This window comes from Mastigoproctus giganteus, chromosome 5 (assembly GCF_048544385.1).
Source record: "Mastigoproctus giganteus isolate SK-2022 chromosome 5, ASM4854438v1, whole genome shotgun sequence".
Lineage (NCBI taxonomy): Eukaryota > Metazoa > Arthropoda > Arachnida > Uropygi > Thelyphonidae > Mastigoproctus > Mastigoproctus giganteus.
In genome coordinates, this window is record NC_143579.1 from 176,144,703 (window position 1) to 176,157,783 (window position 13,081).

The 13,081-nt window shown below is 36.4% G+C and overlaps 1 protein-coding gene across 1 annotated transcript in view; it reads right to left on the reverse strand.

The window, feature by feature from the left end:
- The window catches only part of LOC150085867 (tubulin delta chain-like), a 191,390-nt gene that overhangs the window by 77,119 nt on the left and 101,190 nt on the right, over positions 1 to 13,081 (reverse strand). The gene's annotated exons all lie outside the window — the stretch shown is intronic.

A 13,081-nucleotide genomic window follows, 5' to 3' on the forward strand; every position in this document is an offset into this window, starting at 1 on the left:
AACATCTGTTTGTGTACCTATTGACTGAAATTGTTTAGCAGCCATTGCACATGTGCGTTTTGGATCTGTTTTTAGTATTTGCCTTCTCGCCTGTGAATATGTCACTTTATTCTCAACTTTATATTTCTGGATTTTTTTTACTTGCTTCCAAAGTTCGCAACTTTCGGAAAAAGCTGGATTATCACCCTTACAGTTTGGGCAAACAGAAGTCGTAGCAGTGCATTCATTTTGATTGTGCTCCTTCGCTCCACAAATTGGACATACTGACTCACTTCGACATGCAGTTTGGGAGTGTCTGTATTTTTGGCACTTGTAGCACCTGATTGGGTTTGGGATGTAAGGACGGACACGGCAATGGAGATAGCCTGCTTTAACAGATGATGGTAGGATGGGAGAGCTGAAAGTGAGAATTATGCTCCTAGTGGGAACAAGAACAAGAACACCATCTTTCCGAGTCATAATTCTCCTTGCTTGTATGACTTTTTGTTTACGTAGTTCTTGAACTATCTCCTCCTCTGATACAGTTAACAAGTCCCGTTCTGCAATTACTCCCTTCGAGGAGTTTAGGGTGACATGGGGAGTAACTTTTATTGGTTGTCTGCCAAAAGTAGTCATGTTTAATAATTTTTCGGAATGCTGGGATGTCGTGGTCTCTACCAGAAGATCCCCAGACTGGAGCCGTGTTACTGTTTTTGGTGAACCTGCAGCAGACTCAATGCATTTTTGGAAAAGGAATGGGGATAGTTTACTCAGAGGCAGCTCTGATAGAGAGTACAGTATGAGGAGTGCTGGTATTTCCTCTTGTGGGGTTGTTTTCAACCTCTTTGCTTGAGAATAGTCATTTTCTAGTCTTGAGCTCGATGGCTCTAAAGGTGGAAAAGAACTGTTTTCCATCTTTGCTCTTTTCAGCCCCGGGAGAGTGGATTTCTTCTCCCAGGTTACGGGCCCCACCACTGTAATCTGGGAGAAGCAGTGCCACTTCTCCCAGGAGGCAGGAGCAGTGCCGCTAGAGTGACCAAATGGTGTAAAGGTTAGTAAGTTAGTGTAATGGAAAAAAAGAAAGGTGGTTTTCCTTCCTGTAACTTAGTTATAATTCGTAATAATAAGTTAACAAATAATTAATGGGAACGTAAGAAAACTTTTACAAATGAATATAACTGTAGCTTTGATAAAAACGCTCTAGAAATCACTCAGGGAATCACTTGATCACTATAACGCTTGGCACCCGGGGCCTGAGAACATAGCAATTAACAGGATGTTCAAACTGACAACATTTAAATCAGGCATTTGGTCTTTATTTTCTACTGCAGTTTATACATGCTTTCAAAACTACATTTAAAATTATTACTTGATGTGCCATTCTTTCCTATAAACAACATGGAATGTAAATTATTTTGTGGATATTTGCTGTCTTTTATAAGATTAAAATTGTTTGAATCTGCTGTTGTTGTTATTAGTCAAATTGTTACCTTTATTTTGTTAAAATAATAGAAGCAGCCATACAACATTGTTGAATGATATTGATAAATCATCTCTGATAACAAATGCCCAAAATCACAAAGTTAAGCGCCAAAATATCCATTTCCATTTCATTTTTCCCATTTTTTTATTTCCTGATAATGAATTTATTATGGGCATTTATTTCCTTAAACTTCTAGTTCACAAAATTTTGCTTCGAAACCCAGAATTTTTAATTATTTTTTTATATATAATTCTTTTGAATGTTATTTCTTTTGTCATTATTTGTAAGAGGAGATGTGTCACATAACTGCCAAAAGATCTAATAGAAATAAGCAACACATAACTGCCTTTTGGAAATATGTGTTGCGTATTTCTACTGGATCAAAATGATATGATTAAAGACAAAATGGTAGAACCATTTGTATTTTCTATAGTAAGTGGCAGTGAAGACAAAACTGACAGCAAAGACGAGGGGTATCAAAATGTTCGTACCTGACCTAGATAAAACTTCAGTAGGAAGATGCCGTTTTTAATAAAAGTTGCTACATATTCAATAACTAACATGTGAAATTTCATTCCCATAGGTGATCATACACCAGAGGTGGAGCCCAGATTATGAGGAAAGACGCTACGGTTGACAAAGTAGAGCATCGAGCAGTGATCAAGTTCCTGCATTTGCAGGGCAAGAAAGTTCAGGAAATTGACGAAGAAATGAAAGCTGTGTATGGGCAGAATTGTCCATCCTATGACACTATAAAAAATTGGAAATGGGAGTTCCCGTGCAGTCGTACAAATGTCTTTGATGAGTCATCAGAAGGAAGGTCATCAACATCCACAGCCAGTGAGACAGTTGCAAAGGTGTTCACCTGGTGCTGACTGACAGACGTGGCAATTCATTTAACTGCAAATGCAGTGGGAATTAGCTGGGTTATTGGTCTTCCCACAGTATTTTACATGACCATCTGCACATTTCTAAGGCCTCCGCATGACGGGTTCCAAGATTGCTGACGCCTTTGCTTTGCAGGAGCTGTTGCCACCACCAACTTTGTTGCCCAGTGCAGCTTCGAACTATTGCAGCACCCACCCTATTCTCCTGACCTAGCACCATCAGACTTCTTCTTATTTCAAGAAATGAAGAAACCATTGCTTGGACGCTGCTTTGATTTGTCTCAGGAAGTCATCAATGAAGTGGAATCGTGGTTTCAGGCAAGAAGTGCAGACTTCTATGATCAAGGCATTAAACAACTGATCCATAGATGGGAGAAATGTGTTATATACATGGAGAGTACAGAGAAAAGGATTAAAGTTCCTGTGAAGTTTCACCTTTCTAGGGCTTTTATTTCTACGTAAGGGTAGGAACTTTTTGATACCCCTCATATCTGGCAGCAAAAATTTTAATAGTAATTTTAATTACATTCTGTAAAAATGTATATTAGAGAGAGAGATTAAAAAAATGTATATTAGAAGAGAAGAGCATTTTAAATGCTCTTCTTCTGCTGCTCTCTCTCTCTACAAATTCTAAAAAATTGCTCTTTTCTTTTTCGGAAGGGGAGCTGGAAAATTTTGTAAAGAATATAACCAGATTAGTAAGGTTGAATGATGAAAGGAAGCAAATGTTTTCTGCATCAGCCAAAAATAAATAATATAATAAAAATTCACATAAACCAGAATACCCATACATACACAAGGTAGTAACCAATTCCACTTTACATTTAGTTATACGTACTGCCTCCATCGTGTTGGGAGGCAACTTATTTGAATACTGGAGCAGGTGAACTTCATGAGATCTGATCTTTTTTTATTCCTTGAAATTTTATATTTGTCCCCTGGTTATGTCTGACCTATGAGGGAAAATGAACCTTCCTCATTCATTTTATTCAATTCCTCCAGTACTTTATATACCTCGATTAGATCTTCCCCCTTAGATGTTTGGTTGTCAAACTTTACATTTCACACCTTCTAAGCCATTCCTCATATATGCATTGCTTTGTAATCGTCATCAATTTGATCATCCTTCTCTGGATCCACTCCAGAAGTTCTATGTTTTTTTTAGGTGTGGCATCCAGACCTAATATAATATTTGAAATGCAGTCTAACCACTGCCTTGTAAATAGGGACAATGATGTCCTCCTCCCTACTAGAAAATGCTCTATAAATCACAGTTAGGAAATAATGTGGCTTCACAGCCACCTGTTTACATTTCATGGAAAATTTTATGTTGGATTGAATAATAACACCAGGCTTTTTCATCCTGAAAACCACTTTTATCATCTTTCCCCTTAGGTTATATGTGACTCCAGGTTTCTGTTTCCCAAATGGGGAGCAGAAATGAGAGGAGAAGGAGAATTTAGAAGCATTAAACTTTATCTGCCATTTTTTGGACTACATATGCAACCAATCCAAGTCTTTTTGAAGCAGTGTGACTATCCTTCTCGCTTTCAAACCATCAGCAAACTTTGACAGCTTACCTTGGATACCCTCAACAATATCGTTTATGAAATTAGAAATAAGAGTCCCAACACTGATTGTTGAGGGCACCATTTGTACACTGGCCCACCATGAAGCCTGTCCATTTATGACAACTCTGTGTCTCCTATCTTTTAGCCAGTCTGCAAATCCACTGTAAGCTGATTAACTTCTTCCAGTTTATATTATTATAAAGTAAGAGTATAACATGTGCTGTTACATCTGGTAACAGCACATGTTATACTCTTACTTCTTAGTTTTTCTCAAAGAAGAGCAGGAAAGCAAAAAGTTCAAAATTGTCAGAATTTTTGACAATTTTGAAGACTCAGGAGACAACTGTTGATGACAACTGTCTCTTGCAAATCACAGATACATTAGTTATGCTAATTGTGGGATTTCTGTACGTTATTTGTAGTGGTTGTTGTTATTTGGTTTTAGGAGCATTAGCAACTAAGGCCATATTTCTCCGGGGATATGCGGTGGTCATTCCCTGACCTTTCCGCATCCTCTGTATTTGGTGGTGACGGGCTCGAACCCGGGTCTAATCAAGAAGCATGTGCTACGCACTGCTGCTCCTTCCCACCTGGCTACGGAGGCACCTCACTAGAGGGCGTGAGGAGCTTAAGCATCGAGTGAGCATTGCGATGGGATTATATGAGGGCTGGAGGAATATAGTTAATGCCCTCAAAGAAATTAAAAAGAAGAATCCTTCAACTACACAGACACTCAACACAAGGCTGGAAACCAAATTCATGCAACACAACACACAAGCTGCAAGCAGAGGTGAAGGTGATTCTTGCACTGCTTCTATTAGAATGAGCAGCAGCCTGGAGGGCAGGGTGCTGGGGGTTTCAGAAACTGGTAGCAGTCATCATGAAACAAATAAATACATGGGCTGTATTAAGGTAACTAAGAATAAGAATAGGTGCATGTACACCAATGCTAGAAGTATAGTAAATAAATTTGAAGTGCTGGTCAAGACATCAAAGGCAGATATTGTTGGTATATCAGAGATGTGGTGTCACACAGATATTAAGAATGCAGAATTGGAATTTAGGGAGTACAATGTGTACAGAAAGAATAGACAGGATAGGAAGGAAGGAGGGGTTATGCTGTTAATTAAGAAAAACAGAAAGTGCATCCAGTTGATATAGATGAACAGTATGTGTTGAGTCAGTTTGGTGTGACATAAGCACTGGGAAAGCAAAAATTAGAGTAGGAGTGTGTTATAGGCCTAATAACTCTAATGAGTACAACGAACAATTGTACAGAGAAATAGAATGGCACAATAAATCAGAATGTGTTATAATGGGGGATTTTAACTTTCCAGATATTGACTAGAACTTGTGGATAAGGTAACTAAGAATAAGAATAGGTGCATGTATACTTGCATGTACACCAATGCCAGAAGTATAGTAAATAAATTTGATGAATTTGAAGTGCTGGTCAAGATATCAAAGGCAGATATTGTTGGGATATGAGACGTGGTGTCTCTGATATCCCAACTCATTCGCACACTAGCAAAACTTTTTTTGGATTTATTGGATGATTGTTTTCTGCAGCAGCATGTTCGAGAGGTAACCAGAGAGGGTAATACTCTTGATCTGGTTATCAGCAGTGATTACCCGTGCATTAAGAATTTGCAAATAAAGGAACCACTAGGTGGCAGTGATCATAGCGTACTGATGTGGGATTTACTTATAGATATAATTACCATCAGGGGTAAAGGGAAGGGGTTTTGCTTCCGAAAAGGTGACAACATTGATCTCAGACAGTTTTTAAATTCTGTACAGTGGGACCAACTGATGATGTTGCCAACAGAAAATTCTAAGTGGGAAGCATTCAAGGAATTAATAGTGGAAGTTACTAGGCTTTTCTTACTGATTAAAAGAGAATGCTCAAAGTTTAGGCCTAAATAGATGTCAGATGAACTAAAGAGACTCATGACAGAGAAGAAAAATGCATGGAATGCATATGAATAATCAGGCGACACAGAAGCCTATGGCAGATATAAGCTAGTCTGTAATCAAATCACAAAGGGGATTAGGCAAGCAAAGGCAGATTATGAGAAATCTTTGGCAAAGGATGCTAAGAAAAACAGCAAGGACTTCTTTACTTGTATATACTCTAAAAGGAAGAGGATGAATCAGACTGGTCCACTTGATATCAATGGTTCAACTGTTGATGATCCTGCTCAGATAGCTGATAATCTGAATGAGTATTTTGCATCTGCATTCACATGAGAAGTTATTAGGGGAGGAAAATGCCAGAAGTTTATCAAACTGTAACTGGGTGCTTAATGATTTTGAATTAACTGAGAGCAAAATGGAGGAGAAATTGTTGAGGTTAAACATAAGAAAGGCACCTGGGGTTGATGGGATCTATACAGTTATATTAAAGGAGGCAGCAAAGGAACTAAGTAAATCCTTAACCATAATTATGAGAGCATCCTTGGACTCAGGGAAAGTCCCCACAGACTGGAAATGAGCAAATGTTTCCCCAATTCACAAAGGGGGATCTAAGAGTGACATGAGTAATTACACACCAGTTAGTTTAACTTCTGTTCCAGGTAAAATAATGGAGTCGCTGGTTAAAGATACATTGCAGGATCATCTAGACAAAACTGCAGCAATAATTCAGACACAGTATGGGTTTGTTAATGGAAAGTCTTGTCTGACAAATCTGATTGGATACGATGATGTGGTTACAAAGGAACTAGGAGCAAAAAATAATTTAGATATCATATATAGTAAACCCCTGCTATTCGCGGTATCTGTATTCGTGGTTTCGCGTATTCGCGGTTGCTGATTTAATATAAAATGAAACCTAAAAAAATGTGAATTTTAAAGCGCCATGAACATTTTCCGCCATAAAAAAACATGGGCGTGGCTAAAATTATCTTTCCCAGTCAAAACAGCGCTCAGTGGGTGGGGGGAAAGGGGTGACAAAATCCCAGCATGGATGTTTCTCGCTACTCCTTGTTCAGTATGTGTTATGTGCTTGTCATGGAAGGTTTTGTCGTTTGCTTTTAATTTATATGCTTATAAATTGAATAAATTTATCAATTTATAAATTGAATAAATTTATCAATTTATAAATTGAATAAATTTATCAATTGATATGCTTACAAAAGTGATAAATTTACCGTTTTGCAGTGTAAAACAGACTTTTTCGAGTGAGTTAACGGAAGAAAGTAACTTTATTGTGGAAAAGTTCTTTCTAACCCGTAGAAAAATATGGCTATGAATAACAAGAGAAATGTAAAAAGATCAAAGAAGGTGATGACATTAGCGAATAAAATTGAGTTATTAGACAAAATTTCTAATGGTGAAAGTGTCTCCTCAGTGGCAAAACATTTTAAAATCAGAGTCAATGGTACGATCAATCTAAAAATCGGAAGAAAAAATCCGCCGTAGTGTCCGTGAAAACGCGCTAATTGCTTCAAAAATTTTCTCAGTAACTTGTGATGTTAAATTAGAAAAAACGGAAAAAGCTTTAAATCTGTAGATAGAAGACCGAACTCAAAATAAAATTCCGTTAAGTTCACTCATCATGCATGAAAAGGCAAGTCCTTTATCAACACTTTAGCGAAACTGGTGATAGCACTGGTGGGATAAGTTTTTTAGCTAGAAAAGGCGCTGGTTTGAAAGATTTGTTTGAAATTTTTAATAAATATTACATTAATATTAAATTGTTTCTTATTTTCGTTTTGATGCCATATGCTTGCATTTCACTATATACTCTCTATGTACATAGTCATATTATGAAGATACATATAATACATACATAGACAAAATTTTAGACTAGTTTTTCTTATATATTTCATACTTTGGAAAGGAACCCCTTTATTACTATGGGAGCCATAACTCAGTATTCGCGTTTTCGGTATTCGTGGCATTTCTCAGGAACGTAACCCCCACAAATGGTGGGGGGTTTACTGTACTTGGATTTCAGGAAAGCTTTTGACACTGTTGCACATGGAAGATTACTGTACAAATCGGAGAAGTATGATATTAAGGATTAGTTGCTACAATGGATAAAAGGGTGGTTGAGTGGGAGAAGACAGAGAGTGCTAATCAACGGATGCTGCTCTTCTTGGACTAATGTTATTAGTGGAGTCCCCCAGGGTTCAGTGTTGGGCCCACTGTTGTTGTTGTTTGTATTTATCAATGATACTGATGAAAGTATATCAGGCTTAGTGTCAAAGTTTGGAGATGATACAAAGGTTGGCAAGGTTGTTAATGATAGTAATGACATTAATGACAGTTCAAAGAAACCTGAATCCTTCTTTGTTTCGTCATAAAGAATCATATAGCAAACACTGATATTAAAAAGGCCTCTGACCTCATTACTGCTTCTTTTGACTTTGGGAATGAAATTCTCTATGACTCCTATTGTCTCTTCCTTCTTCATTTCCCTTTTTGCATTTCTGCCTGCAAATTACTCAAATTGTTCAATCATGAGATCCTCTATGAGACTCCAACAATTCATTCACATGAACTTTCGGTATTCACTTTCAGTTTAAGGTATTTCACCATGTTTAAAAAATTTCATTTGTGACAATTTCTTGTGTTTTTTGACTGCTTCATATTTTCCAGCTGGCAGCAATGTTTCTCATAAGGATGGTATACCCTGTTCCAAAACTGTGTGACAGCTGTTTTCTTTTCTTTAGTTTAGTAGTGGTAATAGTCTGGGCCATTCTCAAATACTGATTAAAGGTAAAAATGACCCCTTAATCCACAGACTTTTCTTTTTCATTCGCACCGGTTCCAGGGGTATCCTCACTTTGTTTTCTCTTTTTAGTCATGTGAACCACATGGTAAAAAACATTTCTACAAGTCATTTTTCTATTAAAACTAAGAATGCACAACCAAACAAGCAATATGCTTGAAACAGCCAAAACAACAGTAAAAGTTAAACTGAAACCTTTGTTTTAGTTTGGCTTTCAGATTAAGGCAATTTAATTCTAATTTCATAATTAAATAAAAAAAATTTCTGTTGATACTCCAGGACAAGAATATGAATCAGAGGAGTGTACAATTACTGTGGTCGTCCTTCACAGATTTATGCAAGTGTATCAGACAAACAGTTTCAGTATTGAGTGTACGTATCATCGGATGTGCATTAAACAGAAATAAATAAATTAATAATTTGATTAATTAATTAACTCTTGAATAGCATTATTGGCATGGGATATGCAGAGAATGTTAAAGATAATAAATAAACAGAATATATGACTATTTTGGTGATGTATTGCAACTCAGTCTCAATCGCAATTTTTTTTTAATAAGGTCATAATGAGAGAGAGAGAGAGAGAAATGAGGTTCAAACAGAAACCAAAACCACTGTTTGAAAAGTCTTGCATTCAAAAAAAAAAAAATATATATATATGTATGTGTGTGTGTGTGTAATCCAATAATTAGAACAAAAATTAAATAGTGATAAAAAGTAAAAGTAGCAAGAATTAATTAGTAAAAAAGCTAACATCAGTAGCAGCAGAAAAGCACAATCCACTCAATCCACTACATGTTGCACATAAACTAAAATAGAATATATGCCAGTAGCATGGCAAGCCAGTAGAGTGAAAATGAACTTAGCCTAATAAAATAACAGAAAAATAGGAAGGGGCAGAATCTAAAGAGGAAGAAGAAGCTAATGTTGAAGCAACGTTCCTAAAATAATTTAGAAAATTCAAGCCAATTCAAAAGAAACTTAGTGGTGCCCCCTAGTAGACACCAGTTTTCGAATTATGTGAAATCTCACTAAGGTGGAAACATGAACTTACAGCAACATTAAGTGACCAAATAAAAAGAAAATAATAATTAATAAAATGAAATAAAATAGACTGACCATTATGCCCCATCTTAACGGAGGACCACAAGACCAATAATAGTCAGGGAATCACTGCATTTCGAATGATAAACAAATCCATGCAGCAACGCAATGATACTTTTATTTCATTTTATTAATTATTATTTTCAGTTTATTTGGTCACGTAATGTTGTTAGTCCACATTTCCACCTTAGTGAGATTTCACATAATTCGGAAACTGGTGCCTACTAGGGGGCGCCACTAAATTTCTTTTGAATTGGCTTGAATTTTCTAAATTATTTTAGGAATGTTGCTTCAACATTACCCTCTTCTTCCTCTTTATTCTCCCCCCCCTCCTCCTATTTTTCTGTTATTTTATTAGGTTAAGTTCATTTTCAGTCTACTGGTTGGCCACGCTACTGGCATATATTCTATTTTAGTTTATATATATATATGTGTAAACTAAAATAGACTTAAACTTACTTTTTGCTGCATTTTGACTGATTTTGATGACTGGCCCTCGTTAACGATGTTGAAATCATCTGAAGTACAGCACTAAGTACTTATAATATTTTTGACTTTTTGTGTTACAGGTTCGAATTGTGTTATTTTATGACTGCCTTTCCATGTTATCTAACCCTTGGTTGATTACACTGCCTGTTTTCTCTCTCCAGACTAAAAAGCATAACCTCCTATCTTTTATTTATTTATAGTCGTTGGGTGCCTTCTACTCTACATAGTAGTAACCCAGGTCTATATTCCTTCATATATTCCTCTTATTACAACTCCCGTACCTATTACTTCTATTCTATATATATATAGGCAAAAGGATTTTGTAAGTGTATGGGTAGGAGTGCTGACCTGACAGGTGTAGCTACAATGGAAAAAATTAAAAGTGCCTGAAAAATAAAAGCAGATTACCTAAAATTTTATTATATAAATAAAATTAAATGAAAATATATAAATGGTACTTAATGCTGTAGGTCCTAAGATTTTAAATACGTCATCAAGGGCTAGCAGGCAAAGCCAAAGCAATACGCAAGGCCTCTGTTTCTGTTATGATGTATACATGGCAGCCAGGAAAAGCGAGCAAACGTATACATCATAGTCAACCCAACACTGACCAAAAAGAAAAAGAAATAAAAAACAAAACCAAAAACAAAAAATACATTATGCTAAAAAAAAAAAAGTAAAATGCAAAATTAGGCTAAAATTAAAACCAACTGATTCCAGTTAAAGAAAAAATTAATGAATAGTAAACAGCCCCAACTGAATTTTAACAAAGAAAGTGAAATATCAGGATGAAGGCAAATAGTCAGGAAATGACAACTTACTGATGAACAAAGTGAAGCAAACATAACAGGGCTCTAATGGAGACCCCATTACAGCCCTGTGAGACGTTCCGTTTTATCACTACAATCTATTATTATTATTATTATTATTATTAATTACGTAATATATATATATATATATAAAGGAGGCGCCTCCGTAGCCAGGTGGGAAGGAGCAGCAGTGCGTAGCACACGCTTCTTGATTAGACCGGGGTTCGAGCCCGTCACCACCAAATACGGAGGATGCGGAAAGGTCATTCAGGGAATGACCACCGCATATCCCGGAGCAATATGGCCTTAGTTGCTAATGCTCCTAAAAACCAAATAACAACAACAACAACAACATATATAAAGCAGAAAATGAAATAAATAATAACATAGACAGAGGTGTATATAGAAGCTTAAGCTTTTATGTTATTACTGTTACTGCATTAGGACCTCCGTGATGTGATTTTATTGCTTCAGCGGACTGGCGTTTTAGTTAATGTCTGTCTCTGTCTGTTGTGGTAATTTGCATTACATTCAAAATGCAGTCTGTTCACACCTGTTGTAACCAGGGGTACTCTGACAAGATTTGATTCAACAGTTGTCTGTTATCATTCCTTGTTATTTGTCATATATCTATTTTTCTTTTGTGGTTTGTTTACTGTATCATTAAAATGATATTTAAAAAATTTTTTTTTCACCTCGGCGCCAGTTGAAATTTATTATTTATTTGGCTTATAATTTTGGCTATATTTGCACTATTTTTCTAAAATGTGTCTCGACACATATTCCTACCACACATCTTTCATTTCCACTTCTGTCTTTGTTATTATTTCTTTGTTTCTTCCCCTTTTCCCATTTTTTTAAAATTATATATATATATATATTGATTCTATATTTTTTTTACAAGTGTTGCTAGATATTGCTTACACAGCCACTTACGTTTGTGTTCATCTTTTTCCTCCTAATTTATTTTTACAGTTTTACACACACATTATTGTGTGTGTGTGTGTGTGTGTGTGTGTGTGTGTGTGTGTGTGTGTGTGTGTGTGTGTGTGTGTGTGTGTGTGTGTGTGTGTGTGTGTGTGTGTGCGTGCGCACACGTGTGATAATGGGGAACCAAAAGGTCATTCTACTTGAAAAGCTGTGCCTCGGTTCTAAGAAGAAAATGTTATCATTGAAAGACGCAAGGCACTGCTTCTACAAATGGAACACTTATTATCAAAACTAAAATTACTGTAACACAGAGCGAAAATGGATACAAAAATAGATTGTGACAAGTTTAATAATAGGATATATACCATATTTCCCCATGTATAAGACACACCTTTTTTCGAAAAATTTGGGGTCTAAAAACTGGGTGCGTTTTATACAGTGGTTGTAGATTTTTTTACTTGCATTTCCCACTTTTTTGCACTTGTTGTCTTTGCGCTCATTGTTTCGCACTTGTTACTGGTATATTAGGTTACGTTTTGCCACATTCTGCCCAGAAATGGCTCAGAAAAGATTTTCGTATAGTGCTGAATTCAAGTTAAAAGTGATCCAGTTTGCAAAAGTGAATGGAAATCGTGCTGCTGAATGTAAGTTTGGTCCTCCTCCAACTGAGAAAACAATCCGAGACTGGCTACGGGAAGAAGAAACTCTACTGAAAATGCCACGGCAGAAGGCCATTAGAGGCAAGTCAGCAAAATGGCCTGATTTAGAGAGGGAATTGAAGAGCAAAGGGCAATTGGAATTCCTGTGTCCATAAAGATTGTTCAGCATGAGGCAAGAAGAATTGCTGATGAAAAAGAAGTTACTGATTTCAAAGGAGGACACAATTGGTGCTTCAGGTTCATGAAACGGAATGGACTAAGCATGCATACATGCACCACACTTGCCCAAAAGATGCCTGAAAGCTATGAGCAGAAGGTCCTTGAATTTCATCGTTTTGTCATTCAATGTCAGAAGGCACATCAAGTTTGAGTTGGGACAGATTGCAAATATGGACGAAGTCCCACTTCAATTTGATGTCCCAAGTAACAGAA